This window comes from Crocuta crocuta, unplaced genomic scaffold (genome assembly GCF_008692635.1).
Source record: "Crocuta crocuta isolate KB4526 unplaced genomic scaffold, BGI_CrCroc_1.0 scaffold98, whole genome shotgun sequence".
Lineage (NCBI taxonomy): Eukaryota > Metazoa > Chordata > Mammalia > Carnivora > Hyaenidae > Crocuta > Crocuta crocuta.
In genome coordinates, this window is record NW_027532593.1 from 273,484 (window position 1) to 292,779 (window position 19,296).

The 19,296-nt window shown below is 38.2% G+C and overlaps 1 protein-coding gene across 3 annotated transcripts in view; it reads right to left on the reverse strand.

Moving 5' to 3' along the window:
* MTMR2 (myotubularin related protein 2) overlaps window positions 1-19,296 on the reverse strand; it is a 128,648-nt gene that overhangs the window by 100,077 nt on the left and 9,275 nt on the right. The gene's annotated exons all lie outside the window — the stretch shown is intronic.

A 19,296-nucleotide genomic window follows, 5' to 3' on the forward strand; every position in this document is an offset into this window, starting at 1 on the left:
AGTGAACAAGTACCAAACCCTTACTATGTACAAAACACAGGGTTATAGAATAGCCTCTGCCCTTGAGATGTCAGCCCTATAAGAGACACTATACCACATCAGCACATCAATACCATGAGAGGTAGAAACAAGGGCTGGGAGAAAAAATTCAGGGGAAATGGGAATAATCTGAGGACTAGAGGAAAGCAAGGAATACATTAAAATGAACCATTTGAAATTGCTACTTCTACAGGTAAAATGGTCAAATATCAACAATTACATATGGCTCAATGTGATAAAAATGAAGATGACAGAAAACTGAGCCTTTAAAGATTGTAAGGCACAGATCAGGGATTTGCAAATCACAAGCAGATGCACATATGAAAAGAAATTTTAAAAAGAGTTTGGGAACGTATAGGGCAGATTTTGAGTAGTTATTCAGACTAACTGGATAAAAGGGCAAAAAGATAACCTGGTGCCAGATCACTGAGAATCCTAAATTCCAGACTTAAAAGCTGCTAAGAAAAAGCCAGGGGCTCACAATAAGATGCCACTCCACACCAGCTAGGGTGACTGTAATCAAACAGACAGGCAATAACAGATGTTAGCAACGATATGGAGAAGCTGGAACCCTCCTACACTGCTGGGAGGGCTGTAAAATGATAAGAGCCACTTTGGAAAAGTCTGGCGGTCCTTTAAAAAAGGTGACATAGAATTTCCAAATGACCCAGCAATTCCGCTCCTAAATATATTCCCAAGAGAAATAAAAACCTATATACACTCAGAAGAACACATGAATACACATAAATGTACATGAATGTTCATAACAGCGTTATTCATGATAGCCAGAAAGCCCAAACCAGCCCTGCCATTCCCCTGCTTGAAATCCTCCAATGGCTTCCCCCTTCCTCTTACCTCAAATAGCCTCAAGTCATTATATGATCTGCTCCCCACCTCCTCCTCCAGCTTCCTCACAGGCATCTCTCTCTCCCCTTGCTCTCCTCAGCCCAATCACACTGGCCTTCTTTGAGATCCTTAAATATGCTGGCCCCTCTGCAGGGAGCATGGATATGTCAAACTCCTTCCTGACTGAAGTTCTCAGCACCACCTCCTCAGGGAAATCTGAAAAGATGCCTCAGACCGGATACCTTCGTAGTTGTTGCTCTCACAGACTTCATGTTTTTAGTTCTTCCTAACTACAAAATCCTGTTCTTACATTTCTTTACAAATGTTTGATTAACATCTACATCCCCTAAGAACACATACTTCAAGGAAGGAAGGTGCCATGTGAATTTTGCTCACCGTTCTATTTCTAGGACCTAGTATGGTGCCTGGCATACTGCAGGCACTCAGGAAATATTTCTGGAATTAATGAGTGAAAAAATGAATGAGAATGATCAAAGATTGGATGAGTCATCAGGAGCCATGATTAGACTATCCAAGACAAAATGAAAAAGATACTTGATAAAGGGAGTGGGGGGAGAGGGAGGGACAGAACAAGGGCAGAGGAAGACAAATAGTGTCATTTTCCTTCTGGAGTGAATGTGTATATATTATTTTATAAACCATATATAGTGTCTCATTTACATTTAAAAACTTCTTAGCACACTGGGGCAAACATTTCTTTAAAGAGATTATGTCTTAAGTAAGTAACAAATAATCTTCAACAGCTGGGAGTTGGTTTTGGACTATGTGTTATTTCCACTGGGATGGTTAAAAAAGTAGTTGGGAACCGAAAAACCAGTATTTTAGTGCTATCTAGATAACAGCAGTATCCCTGGACAAATGACTTATTCCCCATTACCAGTTTATTATCTGTGAAAAGTAAGAATGAGACTATTTTAGTGGTGCCTTTTGGTGGTCCTAGATGTCTTTGAGAGTCTCGTGAAAGCTTTCCTCTGATTTGCTTACAATGTCAGGGATTTGAAGATTAAAAACTCTGGCCTAATGATCCCTTATAATCTATTTATGCTTTCTAATTCTATAATCATACCTTAGTCTTAAACTCAGACTAAATAGAAATATTCCAATATTGTATTTCTGACAGTATAGTTTTTAGGAGAATATTTGTGTATAATAAAATCAAAGGGAAACTAAAACTAAATCCAACAGCCACACTTATTCCAGGAGCACTGGGTTATCGCTGTGTAAATTCAACACCCCTGCCTACAGGTGAACAAAATGGCAGCCTACCAAGATATTTAAGCCATAATTTCTTTAAATATGTTCAGTATTTTCATAGTAAGTGATTTTATTAGAAACTATATTCTAATTTAGCTAAGTAATGTTTCTTTTTTAAATACATTAGATTTAAAAACATATATGTATAATAATTAAGGGAACAGACCCCTTAAAAACTATATATATGACTCGCTCAGTAACTCTTCTAAGTAAGTTCATCACATTAAACTGGAACAGAGGAATATAAACTCAACGGACTCAGGAACATCACCCTTGCCAGTGCCCAACATGGTTATGTTTCCAAGGCTTCTTATGCTACGTGTGCTCATTTACTCTAACCTTGTGCCCTCCATACACTGCAACCTGGTATTAGCTTCAGAGGCCTGACTCATTTGGAGTACTCTTCCGCCAAGGTGAAAAATGAAAACGTATGATTTGGACTAATTTTGGCACTCGTGTTTCTGACAGCACACTCATTTTTCCTTCAAACACCACATGTGGTTTTCCTTCACAAGTCTCTTTCCAAATCTGCAGATCACATTCCATTTCTTAAGAGGTTAGCCACCTTCCACATTATAACAAAGTGTCTATCCTCACTGGCTCCATTTTCTCAGTACCCACTCACTCTTTAATCCCTAGCAATCTGGCTTCTGCCTCTAATGAATCCCATAAAATGGCTCTTTCTGCAATTACTAATGACCCAATTGTAAAATAAAAAAAAAAAAAAAAAAAAAAAAAAAAGTCTTTTCTCAGTTCTGCTACTATAAATTCTCATCTCCTTTCACTAGCATATGGTTCTGGTTATCCCCGATCTCAGTTTAATGTAATCAATACTCTTGACTACCCACTATATGCCAGTTAGTACTGTTCTAGGAACTCCTAGAGATACAGAAATAAATAACACAGGGTTTCTGCCTCTGCTGAGTTTTCACTCCAATATACTCAGCTCAAGTATACACACACACAATATGAAAAATGAGTAAGAGAAAAATAAACCACTTAGAGGTCTGGAAATTGAAAAGCTCATATACAACTCTAATGTATAGGCTTGATAAAGGCTTTACAAAAGAGACTATGTTGGAGGTTAGCCAAAATACAGAAGAGGTTCAACAATTTCACTAAGCAAAGAAATAGCATGAGGAAAAAAAAAAGAAGTGAGGGGATATTAAAGCTACTGTAAGACAGCGACCACTCTGAAGTACAGGATACTTGTAACACATAATCAGAGATAAGCCTGAAATGGTAGATTTTGATTAGACTGTAGAAAGTCATGACAAATAAGTAGACATTTTGATATTTAGTTCTGAAAGCAGTGAGAAGCTACTGAAAGTTTCTGTGTTTTAGGAATATTACTTTAAGAACAGGTCAAAGAATAGATGATAAGGGCAGGAAAATCTATTTGGAGACCTCCGCAAGTCAGAGGAACTAAGCCTAACTTAGCAGTTAAAATGAAACAGGAGTGGATACAAGGGACACTCTGGAGACAGAATCAATAGAAGTTGGCAAATAACTCAACATCTGAGAAAGGGATCAAAATACGATCCCAAGTCTTGCTGACTTAGCAACCAGTGTGCCCAAGTAGCAAAAAAGAAAAGGAGGTAGTTTGAGGAACTGACAAGTTCCATCTTGAAATTTTTAAGATGAAGGTGGCATCAAGGGCATCCACAGGGAAAACATGCACCACCTCATACACTAGTAGGCCAAGGGATTTCAGATTTTACCTGGTCATGCATTTGTTTATTCATCCATTCATTCAATTCATTCAGGCAGGCAAGCGGGCAGGCAGTGTCAATTTACTACTTCCTCTGTTAGATGAGTGCACTGCGACAGTACATATGATATGACAATATTTGGTGTGCTCCCAAATGATAGTCTCATGGGAAAGGCAAACTCCTATTTAACTATCCGGGGATCTGATTGTGATGAATGCTATAAGGGTAGTTTAAAAACACCACAGGAGAATAAAGGAAGAAAAGATTCAATGTGACTGGGAAAGGCTGAGGCAGACTTGAAAGAGGTGTTATTTCTGAGGGACACTGGCCTGTTAGTAGGATTTAATGGTAGAATGGAAGAGTGAAAACATCTGAGAGGGGGAGGGAGAGAGAGAGAAAGAGAGAGGGAGAGAGAGAAAGAGAGAGAACAGCATAGGTTATTTGGGGAAGCAAATGTGACTGGCTTAGTGGGTCATGACAGGGATGGAGACAAGAAAGGCTGAACTATGTTCTGTGAAGAAACCTGGATACCAAGAATTCAGATTCCATTCTAGAGGCAATGGGAAGCCATCAAACATCTCTGAGTAGAAGTGTTATATATTCTGCTGGCTTATGGAGTTTCATGGGGGGAAATTCTACAGGAACTGAGCTAATAGGTTACTAATGAATTAGGTCTCTTAAGAGACAGCTGAATAGGCCACAAAATGACAAAAATAGGAAATACGGGAAAAAAGTTTGAATGAGGTATGTGGAAACATGCAATAGATGTTAATGTTGTTCAATCTAAGGTTCTCACAAAATATCGACATGAATGTGTTCATCAAATGGAAATGCATAACTTTTCCAGTTTGGACACTCCCTGGAGAGGTTACAGCTACAGACAGCTAAACCATGAAATTGAATCCCATAGCCTCAGAACAGCACACACAGCAAAAGAGATGTGGAACTACATTTATTTTCACAGAATAGAGACTAGAGAGAGAAGTATTGAAAAAAATAGATGGAAAAAACAAAAAAGTTTAGTGAAAACCATGAAGAATGTTTTAAAGTCAGTAGTTAACAGTATATAATACTACAGAGCAGTAAAGGAAAATAAGTGTAAAGTCCAATGGATTTATTAATATGTTAAATCAATTACTATGTCAACATAGTCTATACAATGTTCTAGCAACAATAATCTAGTATAAATGAAACAAAATAATGAGGCAGGAACTGTCTTAACTTCTCGTCCCTCTCTCAGTAAATTTATCTATATCCAAATTGATTCTTTCTTCTTATCTTAGATGATGACATGTCTCAGGGCACCTGGGTGGCTCAGTCAGTTGAGCGTCCTACTTTGGTTCAGGTCATGATCTCATGGTTAGTGAGTTCGAGCCCCACATCAGGATGGCTGCTGTCAGTGCAGAGCCCGTATCAGATCCTCTGCCCCCACCCCTCTGTCTCTTTCTCAAAAATAAACATTCACAAAAAGATGATGACATGCCTCTTCTCAGGTTTAAGGCCAGTCTTCCCTCCTTTGGGAAGTGTGTGTGTCTGTGTGTGTACATGCATGCAGAGGCTCTACACAACACTGGACATGTAGCAGGAACTCAATAGTGAGTTGCTGAATCTATGTCAGAATCATTAATAACACACTGAATTCTACCTTCAACTATTCAATTGATATTGCTCTCTGGATGTCATTAATGCCCTCAGGAACAAATGCGGGGCACCTCATTCCTCTCAGTTCTTACCCTCCTTAACCTCTCCACAGTATTTGATACAATTATCAATTCCCCCTTCTTAGGATGCTTTTCTCCCTACACTTCCATTGCCATTAAAATTTACTGCCCTTCTTTATACTCTGCTTTTCTGCTCTTTTCTTCCAGTTGCCCTCTAAATATAGATTCTCTTGAAAGTTCTAACCGTGGCTCTGTTCTCTGTACTCAATCTCTCAGAAATACAGACTCCCACAGCTTCAGTTATGGCCTCTGTGCAAAAGATTTTCAAACATATCTTTAGTCTTCTCAGTCCTGCATCCACAAATACTTGCTACTGGTACCATCTGGCCCACCCTCTCTTCAGCCCTATTTCTCACTCTGATCCTGCCTGGTGACTGCCCACACCTTACAATGACGTTAAGCTATATGGTAAGTAACTAGAATTACACCGTATTTTTCAAATTCTTTCTTTCAAATACTTATACACATCAGTTAACCAACTATTCTGATGCCGGTCAATGAATTATAGGATATTGTAACTTTCAAAGACCCTAAGATCTTTCCAGTGAAACTTTATACAGATAAAGTACAGCCCAGAAAAATGAAGTGAATGGTCTGAAATATGACATCAAACTAGTGACAAAGCCAGCTACAGAATCAGACTCCCCTGACTAAATCACATTGCTTCTGATATGGAGTATGGAACCAAAAGAAGAAATATCTTCAGGGTGTTTATTATCTGTCCGGGAAGATAAAGCACACACACAGGCATACACATGCAGACACACCAACATTTCTTCTACATAAGCTCACTGTATAATGATGAAGGTCAGTTAAGAACAATCAAAGAACTAGGGCACCTGGGTGGCTCAGTTAGTCGAGCATCCGACTATAGCTCAGGTCATGATCTCACAGATTATGGGTTCAAGCCCCGTGTGGGGCTCTGTGCTGACAGGTTGGAGCCTGCCTCAGATTCTGTGTTTCCCTCTCCCTCTGCCTCTCCCCTTCTGCTCTCACTCTCATGCTCTCTTTCTCAAAAATAAATAAACATTAAAAAAATAATAGGCAAGACAAGATGAGATCTTGGACTCAAAAAAAAAAAAAAGAACAATCAAAGAATACTCCCTGGAGAAGATAAAGCTGAATTGGATTTAGAAGTGGGTTAAGAATAAGACTACCCAAAAACAGTACCATTATGTCTGTTTTCCATAATTGTTTTAAGTTTTTGGACAACACACACAGGGAACACATTCTATATGAGAAGACTAGGTGTTAATTAGATGCCTCATTTAGAATTCTGTATAGGGGCGCCTGGGTGGCTCAGTTGGTTGAGCGTCTGACTTCGGCTCAGGTCATGATCTCACGGTTCGTGGGTTCGAGCCCCGCATCAGGCTCTATGCTGACAGCTAGCTCAGAGCCTGGAGCCGTTTCGGATTCTGTTATCTCCCTCTCTCTCTGACCCTCTCCTGCTCACGCTGTCTCTCTCTCTCTGAAATAAATAAAACATTAAACAAAAAAATTTTTTTTTAATTTAGAATTCAGTATAAAGCCAAGTGATACTGCAGGATCTGAAAGTAAATAAAGATAAGACTCCAATGACAATGTGGTATTATCGCACAGAATGTTACCGCTCCTTGACCTGTCATCTATTTTGCTGTGTAAGACTGCTTCATTTCCAGCTTCTGCACAGCCAAGGAAACAACCCAGAAAATTAATAGGCAACCAACGGAATGGGAAAANCCTTTCACTCCTCTACCCAGTGGCCATGTGGCCTTGGGCAGGATGCTCTAGCTCCCTGAGTCTAAGTTTCTTTATGTGTAAAAAAGATGATAAATTGGTCATTAACTCAGCTCCCTGTGTTCCAATTGACACCACCCACTCTCCCCCATCACCCAGCCTCCATCTGCAGAAGTTAAGAAAAGGCATCAGAAATCCAAATGCTCTGGAAGAGTGACACTGTCCTCCATCTCTCCCTTGGCCTTACCCCCACCATCGGCAAAAGTGAAGAAGAAATCCCAAAATTGTGGGTGATCCATGCAGGACCTTATCTTTCCCGCCACTTTCAACACTCAGTCTCACCACATCCCCATCTTAAAAACTGTAAGGACTAACTTCATTATATCCTTCATCTCTGTTTTCGACAGTTCCCACAAGAAGTCAGAACGGCCAGACCATAATCCCCTCTTCTGATCTCATCTTCCATTCACCCCTAACTCCTGTACTTTGGATTTTCAAGGTCAACATCAGCAAAATTTCTTCTTCTCTCTCTCTCTCTCTTAAATGGTCTCTTCACCTTTTACTCTAACTAAAGCCTGGTTTACCCAAGGATACTACTCTCCCCACAGCTCTTTCAAATGGAAAAATAAGTCTTCATTTTCTCTGCTATACCCCTCTCCCACCACTGGGCCTGCAAATCAGGCCCTGTTCCTCACTGCCACTTTCAGACTCTTCTTTCTGTCTGTGTTTAAACACCCCAAGCATTTGGGGAACCTGGGTGGCTCAATGGGTTAAGCATCCAACCCTTGATTTTGACTCAGGTCATGATCTGTTTGTGAGTTTGAGCCCCGTGTCAGGCTTTGCAGTATGACTGCAGAGGTTCTCCCAACCTCTCCAGATACCACTTCATTCCTCTAAGCTTCTTTCTAACAATACTCCACGAAGACGAGGTCTATACCCACTGCCTCCAATTCCTCACCTCTCATTCTCTCTGAACCCACTTCCATCAGGCCAGACAAAATGCTTTTGTCAACGTCATCAAGAACATCCACTCTGTTAAATTCAGTTGTCAACACTTAGTACTCATCTATCGGCAGCAGCTGACATAACTGACCTTTCCTTCTTGAAATACTTTCAACACTCAGCTTCCAAAACTCATGGCTACCCTACTAGCTATTAGCTATGCTTTCTCACAGATATCCTATAATGTTTTCTTCTCATCTTAACCTCTTAATGTTGAAGTACACCTGAACTCTCAGTCCTTGATGACACCTCCCCTCCTTAATAATCTCACCCAGTCTCACAGCTTTAACAGCAATGAGTTGAAGAACCCAAATTTTTAGTGCTATTCTAGATTTCTCTCTTGAATTCCAGATTCCAATAACCTAGTTATTCACCATCTTCAGGTGGACACAGAAGATGCCCCAAACCAAGCTCCCACCCTTCTTCCTGAAACCAGCTCTAACATCTTAGTAAATGGAATCCTATCCTTCTATATTTTCTTGGGCCAAAAACTCTGAAGTCATCTTTGATGCTTCTATTAAACTACATGTTCAAACAGTCAGGAAATTCTGTTCACTGCACCTTCAAAACACGTCCAGTATCCGTATCCAATCACTTTTACTTCTTCTGCATCTCCCTCCTCTGGATGATTCCAATCGCCAATAAATCAGTCTCCTTGCTTCTGCATCCCAGTCTGTTTTCTGTTTCTGTTTTTGTTTTTAAGAAAGGCAGACTGTCTCATGCAGCACCTCATCTTGGGTCATCTGGAGTCTTGGAAACTTGACTGCCGTAAGTTCTCCTACAAATGGACCCTGAAAACTTGTTTAGGGGTTCTAGTGGGGGAGTGCAGCTACTCGTACACCCTTGACCTAAGAAGAACACTCCTCCTCTATCAGGGAAAGGCATCCTCTTCAACTAAGAAAATAGCTTTGGGACAGATGCACATGGACTGGTGAGGGAGGAGGAGGAGGACACCTGACTAGGCAGCCAGACAGGCTAAATCAACCCCAGAAATCAGTGGGGTAACAGATGTTGCAGCCAGATCACTCTATGCAGCCAGATCTCCCCCCAGTATGTTCTTAAAACAGCAGCCATAGTGGTACTTTTTGAAACATTGGATATTGTCATTCCTCTGCAAAACACCTTCCATTACCTTCCCATCTCACTCAGAATAAAAGCCCAAGTCCCTAAAATAGCCTATAAGGCCTTTGACAATCTGTTCCCATCCTACCTCCCTGATCTTCTACCATTCTTCCTTTCATTCCCTTGCCCTATAACTGACTCCTTGCTGTTCCTCAAACACACCAGGCAACTTCTTACTTGAAGACCTTTATTCCTTCAGTTATCTCTAACTTTCTTCTCCTATATTTCCTGTTTTTTTTTCCCTTCAGCTTCTTTGCTCAAATGTTGCCTTCTTAGTAAGATCTTCCCAACCACTTTATTTAAAATTGCAAACTACTCTAAACCCACCCACTCATTCTCTACTCCCTTCCCTGCTTTATTTTTCTTAGAGTGCTTATTATCATCTGACACAGTTTTTGTTTTACTTATTTATTTTATATCTCTTCCACTTAGTTAATAATCATTGACTGCCAGGAATAGTTCACCTACTTATAAAGATTAAATGAAATAATGCATGCAAAGCATTTAGCACATTACTTGACAAACAGAAACACCAAAACAATGTAAACTATTCTTACCTAATGGAGGCTGGAATAGGACACCTCTCTGCCATCAGAGAACTCTAGTTTATCAGAATAAGGTTAAACACAGGACTGATGGAGCAATACAAATGAGACTCTAATAATCTGATCCATAAACAACCAAGAAACTGGGGCACCTGGGTGGCTCAGTCGGTTAAGCATCTGACTTTGGCTCAGGTCATGATCTCACTGTTCGTTGAGTTTGAGCCCTGTGTCAGGCTCTGTGCTGACAGCTCAGAGCCTGGAACCTGCCTTGGATTCTATGTCTCCCTCTCCGCCTCTCCCTTGCTTGCTCTCTCTCTCTCTCTCTCAAAAATAAATAAACATTACAAAAAAAAAAAAAACAACCCCAAGGGAACTAAATTATCCATAATCAAATAGTCTCTTCCTGAGGAAACTTTAATACAATTCATTTAAAACAAGACGAGCAAACAAAAATAACCTCTGCAGAAAAAAAAAATGTATATTTCTTTTGTAGCAACCCATTCCAATTATTAAATCATTGTTGGAAACACAGATCCCTTCTGCTTTCATCACAACCGCCACATACTATTTCATAACCAAAAAAGGATATCTATAGTTAAGTGTTTTATAATCGACTATGTTACCACACTAAAAAGCATCTTAACAATATAAAGCAAGGGACGCTTTGGCAAATGCTAACACATTAGGTAAGCTACTCTCCCACTCCAACCAGGACATGTGAGTTTAAACTACAAGAAGAAAAATAGGTCTCATAAATTATGGAAAGTCAGTTCGGCTTTCAGAGCCTCAACATCACATTATGAGAAGAGATAAAAATACTTGCTCTTCATCTCACTGAGTAGTTATTAAAAAAAAAATAAAAAACAACTGAAAAGGCTATCTGAATTGTAAGATTCTTTCTTTAAAAAAATTTTTTTTAAGTAGGCTTCACACTCAGTGTGGCTCAGTGCAGGGCTTGAACTCACAACCCCAAGATCAAGACCTGAAGAAAGATCAAGGGTAGGACAGCTAACCAATTGACCCACCCAGGCACCCCTCAATTGTAGGATTCTTTTACAGGTAAATCCCACTGCTAAAAATAAGGGAGGGGGTGGGAATGTCTTGTAACTGATAATGTGCTAAAATGTAGAAAATGAAGTTACTGTTAAAATGTTTATGATTTAAGTTTGAAGCAAAAAACAAATACATATGGGGCTTTCTAAGAAACAAGGCATCTTTCCTGAAAGACTTTCAGATTAATAGCATTCCTCCTGGATATATGTCCCCCCTCAGCACATTCACCCTTAATTCATAGCTATTTCTTACTGGTTCTTTGCTAATGTTTTCAAGCCAGTGTATGCTTTCTACTTTGGTAAAATGCACAAACTCAGTAAATGCTTAATCCAAGAAAATTTCCCAAATAAAAATCAGAACTCTTTAGGGGTATATGGGTGGCTCAGTTGGTTGAGCATCCGACTCTCGATTTCGGCTCAGGTCATGATCTCACGGTTTGCAAGTTGGAGCCCCGCATTAGGCTCTGGCAGATAGTGTGGAGCTGCGTAGGATACTCTCTCCCTCTCTCTCCGCCTCTCTCCCCCGCTTGCACAACTACAAGCACATATGTGCCATATGCACATTCTCTTTCTCTCTCTCTCAAAATAAATAGTTTAAAAAAATGTACGATTATAGTCTAATGTATTAAATTCTGACTCATTACCAACTCTTAGGAAGAGTAAAGATTATATGGGCTTGCAAACAATTTACATTAACAAATGCATTTATCCAAACTTGCAGGGCCATGGGCTCTGTAAGTGGGAAGTCCCTCTCCTTAGAATCCCCCTCTCTTTAACCCACTCCTCATCCCACCCTAAGCTATATTATTCTCTTTATTCCTAATTAAAAAGAGTCAAGTCAATCTTATTTAAATGTTAACTTCTAGTTCCACAAAAATAACACACATATGCATGGAAGGACAGAACTTAGGTCCATAGTGAGTAAGGGAGGCACAACAGAGAGCAGTAGTAGTTGTACTGTTTTTTTAATAGCCCTGCCACTATCTTAGCCAGAGTGACATAGTTTTCCTTCCACCACAAGATCAAAACAGAAATCCCATCATCTGACTCTTAGTCATTCCCACACATTTACTGGTCTGCTGTTATTATAACAGAATGCCTTTTCCCTTTGCTGCGCTATTCTGAAGAGTAATGCTCCACCCTTTTGGTCTCAAAAGTTCTGCTACTTCAAGTATAGCATTTAGGTGACCAGTTATACAAACTAATTATTGGTAAAGGGACAGGAATTATGCTCTATGTGCTTTTCAAAAAGAGTATCATTAAATAAGATAAAGTCCTCTCCATTTTCTATTTTTTGTTTCAGGTAGGAGATTTTTTTTTTTAACTATAATCATTCCTGAGAATTAATCAAGCTAAAAAGTTGCAAATTAAGAAAAGTATGTTCAAACAAATAAATTGGGGTGCCAACTACAGAAGTAGTTCTTGCCTCAATACTACTAAGCTCACGAGCATCACTGTTAATACTGCAAAGGCAGAGAAATCTGCCTCCAGAGAGAGCAGGGTCCACCTATCACCTCCGAATATTCCCATGCCTCAAAGTACTGTTCAGCTTCCTTGGAAGGCCGGAAACTAAGAATGTCTACCTCTAGCTAAAGGCCTCTTAGCCATGTGCCCTCCTGCTCTTCCCATGCTTCCCCTCCATTTGGGGAGAAGGAACTTTCTGAATCTCCCTTATCATTCCCTCCCATCTATCTCTTCCACAGACATTTACTAACATCAGCAATGGATTATGTACTAGGGACAGAGTTGAAAATAGATTCATTTTCTTCAAGGGACTTACAGTCTCACGAACACGCCAAATATGAAAGTATCTCATAATAGTACCGTATAGCAAAGAAGGAATATAAAGGACACCACTGAAACAGATGAGAACACAAAGCACAGAACAAGATGTGGAAGTGCTTAGTGGCTGAAAACATGAGCCTTAGGGTCACAGAGACTTGATTTCACCACTTAGCTAATAACAATTCAGGCAAATCTCCTAACCTCTCGGTATCTTGGCTACCTCATCTGTCTCTGTTCATTCTTTATAAGTGAACAATACCATCTAAGATTACAATAAGGATCAAAACCATGACCTATAGAAAGTTATTAGTGCTAAATAACTGGGAGTGACGGAAAGCGTTCAACAAATAGCACTGTGGAAACGCAAGAGTATCTTCTTCAGAAGGGGACACAGGATGAGATCAGAAATAAGGGTCTCCTTTTAAGAAGGAATCCATTAATTAAATTAAAATGAAGTAAAGCGTTTGGCCATAACAGTACTTTACACTTAGATCTATACTGTAAAATGTCCTCATCTGATTAAGATAACTGCATGTACTAACTTTTAAACTTAAAAAACAGTTTGATGAATCACTTAAAATGAACAAATATCAGGATGAGGTTGTTTTTTATATATGTATAAATACATATTATATTTATATTTTTCTACATTTATTCTTATTTATAAATATATTTACATTTTTTTATTTTACATAGGTATACATATTTTACACGCACATACACACACATCCTTTGTAACTTCTGATGTATTCAAACAGACGACTGCCCAAAGCTTCATTCACAAAGCCAATTCCATCCTGTATTTTTCAGTGTAACCATTAATTAGCAAAGCACTGAACCTCTCTGGCTCTACTGGTTTGCTGGACTCTTAATGGAATTATCATTACTTTACTGTCATTCACTGTAGTACATGTGGAGGTATTTCATAATAACGAACAGAAATATAATATCCAAGCACTAAAGGTGGCCATAAATATTACTCTTACTTCTCCTGATCTAATATTTCAAAATCCAGTAAAAACATTTCTACCAAAAGTAAAAAAGTATGTCTGAAAATTAAAAGTACAGATAAACATACCAGCATTATACACTCTTAATTCCAACCAGCCTGAAAACAAGTCGCCTATCTTTTCGTATATCCTGATAAACAAATGCCTGCAGAGGATCTGGGAGAGGCTGCATGTCTTTTACTTCCAGTTACTATTGACCATAATCATTACAATAAAATCTAAGCCACTTGCCTTATTTAAATCGCTTCACTCCCTCCTACTGCCAATTTAACTTTTCTTCAGTAGTCCAAGGAAAGAAAAGATCTTTTTAAAAAAGTATTCTCTTGAAACTAATGTCCTGAGCACACACATAACATGTTTGCCCAAGAACATTAAAGAATGTGTTCTATATTCTGACTGTGAACAAGCTTTTCGAGGAATGCAAATTTGCTTTCAGTGCTTACACAATGGATCATAGTGTCATAAGCACTGTTCATGCTCTACCAGTCATTCTGTTCAAAATTTTATTTAAAAAAATAATAAAAGGCCTGCAGTGTGTATAAAACATTGGGACACAAAAGACTTATTGTCAGAATATTTATAGGATCCCCAAAATAGAAAAACAACTACCCAAACCAAATTAATTTACAGCTTATAAATATTTTTTAAATGCTACACCAGAACCCTAAATTTCTTAACCAATCTATAGTATAAAAGACACAGCATAAGTGATCTTATCATCATGGCATCTGACAGATAGAGAAGAGAGACTACATTTTGTATTCTTCAGAGAAACAAAGGGGGATTTGAGCTCTGGGACAGCTGGCGCATGTTGGCACTCTGTCTGGAAAATCCCAAGGTTCTAAGGTACACGTGACCTTGGGTACAGTTTAATTTTATTATTTTGTTTTCAGGTCTGTCAACTATATTTCCCAAAAGTCAGGGCATATTATGTGGTAATGCACCAGCAAGTGTGAAAAAGCTGTAAAGGAAATGCCTTACATACTTTTTTTTTTTCTCCAGAGTAGTGTTTCTTCAAAGCTCTTATCTAGAAATATAAATAAATAAACAAGCAAAAGCCAAAATATTCTAGCCAAAATGCAAGTGTCCACAGGGGATGGGGTAAAAATGGAGTAGGAGGCACCTTGAGTCCCAGGGCGAATCCCAAAACCCTCAGCAGCCCCTTAAAAGAATTTCTCAGACTTCTAAAACTGACTCAAACTCAGAAGACAAGAGCTAAAATTAAAACTTATATGGATTCATAAGTAGCCTAGAGGGGAAGTTATTTATAGTTCAGTGTAGCTGAGAAAATGTCATACTAAACTGAAAATTGGTCACATCATTAGAACTCAAAAGTGCACGGCTCTGAAAGTGCATTTCCTTTTAGAAACAAACGCATCCATCCCAAATTGAAATACAAGGTCAGAAACAACAAAAAAGGACAGTTGACCTATTACGCAACAAATGCTTATTAAAAAACACTTTCAGCTGGACAAACAGAAAATATATAGGAATTCATGCCTTGACAAATGACTTCACGTGTGATTTTCCCATCCCATCATGCAAATCTGAATTCAGCATTAAAACCAGAAAGTCATATATTCATTCTTGAGACTACCTAGAGATTTGCTTTTTTAAAAAATCCCAGACAAAGCAAAACTAATTATTATTATTAACTAGTCACTCCCCTGACAGTGTAAGGAGATAAAACTAGTCTGCACAAACTTTAAAGTCCCATAAATTAACACAGGTATTTAGCTTTGTTTTCCAGTCATTAAGTTAAAACATTTAGCAGGAAAGGAAAAGTGCTCAATGTCTCTTTCTCATTCTAGCCTGGAAAGGTTAAATTAAAAATCCAATGTATTAGCATCATTCAGTAATTTATCTCTCCAAAATTGCTAATATTCTTCCAAATTTGTGAGGTTAGTTAATTGTTAAAAATCATAAAAAGATTTTTTTCTTGCTTGTTTTTGCCTTTTTTCTCTATATAATAAGGATGAGGAACACATCTCTCTTTTTAAACAATTTTTTAAAGTATTAATATTTAACATTAGCATAGCCCTTTACAAGTTCAAAGCACTCTCATACATACACTACCTTCCAAACATACTACCCAACTCTAGGGCTAGACTGCCTGTTACTAAATTCTGGTTCAGTCACCCTGTATAACCTTGAGGAAGTTACTTCACTTATCTGTGCCTCAGTTTTTGCATCTACAAAGTGGGAATAGTAACAATTCTCATGCTTCGCAGTATTGTTATGAAAACTAAATGAATTAATATATGTAAAATACTTTTTTTAAGTAGGCTCCACGCCCAGTGTGGAGCCCAACATGGGGCTTGAACTCAAGACCCTGAGATCAAGACCTGAGATGAGATCAAGAGTTGGATGCTTGACTGACTGAGCCACCCAGGTGCCCCAATATATGTAAAATACTTAAAACAGTGCCTACCACATGGTACACAGTACACAGCTGTTAGCTGATTTTTTCTTATTACTGTCAGCATCATCAATCCTCATATTTAGGCCTCACAGCAACCCTGTAAAAGATATCGTTTTACCCTTTCTCCAGATAAGGGAATCAGGCTCACAGAAATCAAGTGACCCATCCAGAGTCACAGTCAAGAAGCAGAATGAGAACTAAAGCACCAAGGACTAAGAAAGAATCAAGATGTTTCAGTACATTGCGTTGTATCCTATCACAGTATATTTTTTGAGTTTGTATAGTTCAACATACTACTGTTTCAAACATTTAAACACTCAAATAATTTTAAGTAGCACATACTGGTAGCCATGCTGAGAATGAGTCTTTGATCCAAAAGATACCTGAAACTCTTGTTAAGTTTTTAAGAGTAGCAACAAGAGTTAGACTTCTAAAGAGAAGTATGCACTGAATAATTAGGCTGGCTAGACAAGATAAACCAACCTGTCATCAATTTTCCAATATTCAGAATTTCTTTTAAATAGCAAGATGTATACCCCATGAAACTTCAGGAGCTCCATGTTATGATTTATGCTGGACAGTGGAAACAGAATGGCATTTAGAATCAAAGTTTAAGTTCCAACTCTATCTCTTACGCACAGGAGACTGTGAATAATCACGTCATTTCTCTGAGCTTGAGTCACTCATCTGTCAAAGATTGACCTCACAAGGCTGTTATGAGAAACAATGGAGATGATGTAGGTCAAATAGCTTTGTAACCACAAAAACTACACTGAAATATGTTAATATTACTATTAGCTACTTTGATTACACTGAGGGATAAAACTGAGCATTCATTCATTTTCCAATGGAAAATGGCCGACAAAACTCTTCCAATATAGAAAAAGCATCCTGAGTATTTTGTGCAATTTTATAAGGTGACAATCTGGATTAGATTACACACAGTGAAAGAGAAATTTAGTGAACCTGCACAATAAAAGGAGATTCAGTAAGATCTGACCAATTTCTTTTTCTGACTTTAAACAATAGTGAAAATCTACAGTTAAGTCACAAGGAAACTTAGCAGGCATCTTATCAACATAGCAGTAATCATAATACATTCTACTTGTGTGACATTTTAAAAGCTTTTCACACATATCATCATAGAAATACCATAAACAGTATTCTGCTGTTTCAGAATTCATAAAACTTCTGCTTAGGCAAATCCCTTTAGTGTCCTAACTTAAAAAAATGAAAAGTTAGATCACATAGTAGATAAAGTTCCCTTTCAGAGGTATAGTATTTATGATTTTGAGTCTATGGTTAAAACAGAGCAAAAAAATTTAATAGAAAGAAAATTTATATCACTTAAACTTATTAGAAATGAAAAACTTATTTTAAATATCACTTTCTTTAAATCTTACAATCCAGAAAATTGGAAAGTGGCATTTTATAGTTAAACTTACTAATAAATTTGAGAATTATAGAATGTTTCCCCAAAATTAGAAAACTACATTTCCTAATTTAAGATTATAATTCAGTAACTATCAGTATACCATATACAATACGAAATATACACAATATTAAAACTAAGTCAAACTTCTGTAATTCAAAAAATAATTTAGACTATTTCAATCCCTCAGAGTACTGGGACTATCGGCTATAATAATTCAATATTAAAAATATAAAATAACTTAAATTGTTTAAGGTCTCTGGCTTGGTATATAAAATATCAGATTCATGGGGCACATGGGTGGCTCAGCGGGTGACTCTTGATTTTGGCTCAGTTCATGACCCCAGGGTCAAAGGATCGAGCCCCACATTGGGCTCCATGCTGAGTGTGAAGTCTACTTAAGATCTTCTCTCTCTCTCTCTCTCTCACTCCCTTTCCCCCACTTCTCTTCCTCTCTCTCTAAAATAAAAAATAATAAAATAAAATAAAATGTCAGATTCTGTACCAAGAAAATAAAACCACTCCTAATAGTTTCTAATAGATTCCAAAGTGGGGGGAGAGGAACCAAAGTTTTAACAGTAAACTGTTCATAGGCAAGCACCTACCATCTGCAAAGCACTATGCTAGTTACCATCTCTCAAAAATTAAATCAAATCCCTCCTTCTCAGAAGCATAAAACTTAAAGGCCACGTAGGAATAGTACCATGGCCAAGGTAGGGGTGGGGGATCTACCTGGACTACTAAGGTCATTTTCCACCCAACAATTTCAAAATCAGAACCAGTCATAGATCTGATAAAAAAGTTATCCATATTTTTCATGAGCAACACCCATATGTGCATTTAGTCAATCTTTTCAATACCAGTGATGGATTAGTTATGATTTTATACATACACAGTGTATAGTATAAGTATACATATATTGAAGTGAAGTTGCCTGGCCCAACAAAGTCCCTATAAGATTTAGCGAAGCCTAGAACTGGGAGTCAGGAGAACACTTCTAATACTAATTAGCTCTGTGACTTTGGAGGAAATGAAACCAATCTTCTCAGGCCTTCTAACACATATTGTATCTTTGGGTAAGTTATTAAACATCGCTAGGTCTAGTCCTGCGTCTACAAACTTATAGAGTCTAGAAAGTAACTGGATTGAAGGTTTTCACTTTAAATGCAGATTCTCAGGCCTACTCCCCATGATTCAGAATGTCTGCACTGCAAGCTAGGAAGCTAAATGTCCACCAAGCAACACAGGTGACTGAAATACGCAGGTGGTCCTCAGCCACATTTGAGGTCATCGCAAGTCCTAGTCATACCACATGACTTCTAAAGTCTCTACCTGTATAAAAAAAATGACACAACTCATTTGAGCACCAACGTCTTAGGAATTCTGGATCTAGCATAATGTGCAGGCCATAGTATATGATAAACAAATATTTATAGAGAGGAAGAAAGGGAAGGATGGAGGAAGGAAGGAGGCTAGCTAGCTTACTGTCATATTTTTGGCTAGGAAACATACAAAATGGTAGTAAAATTAAAACTGGGTAAACATACATCAGCAGCTGAAGAGCAAAGGCCTCAGTCTATACACACATATATTTTAAATACAATAGGAGTTGCCATC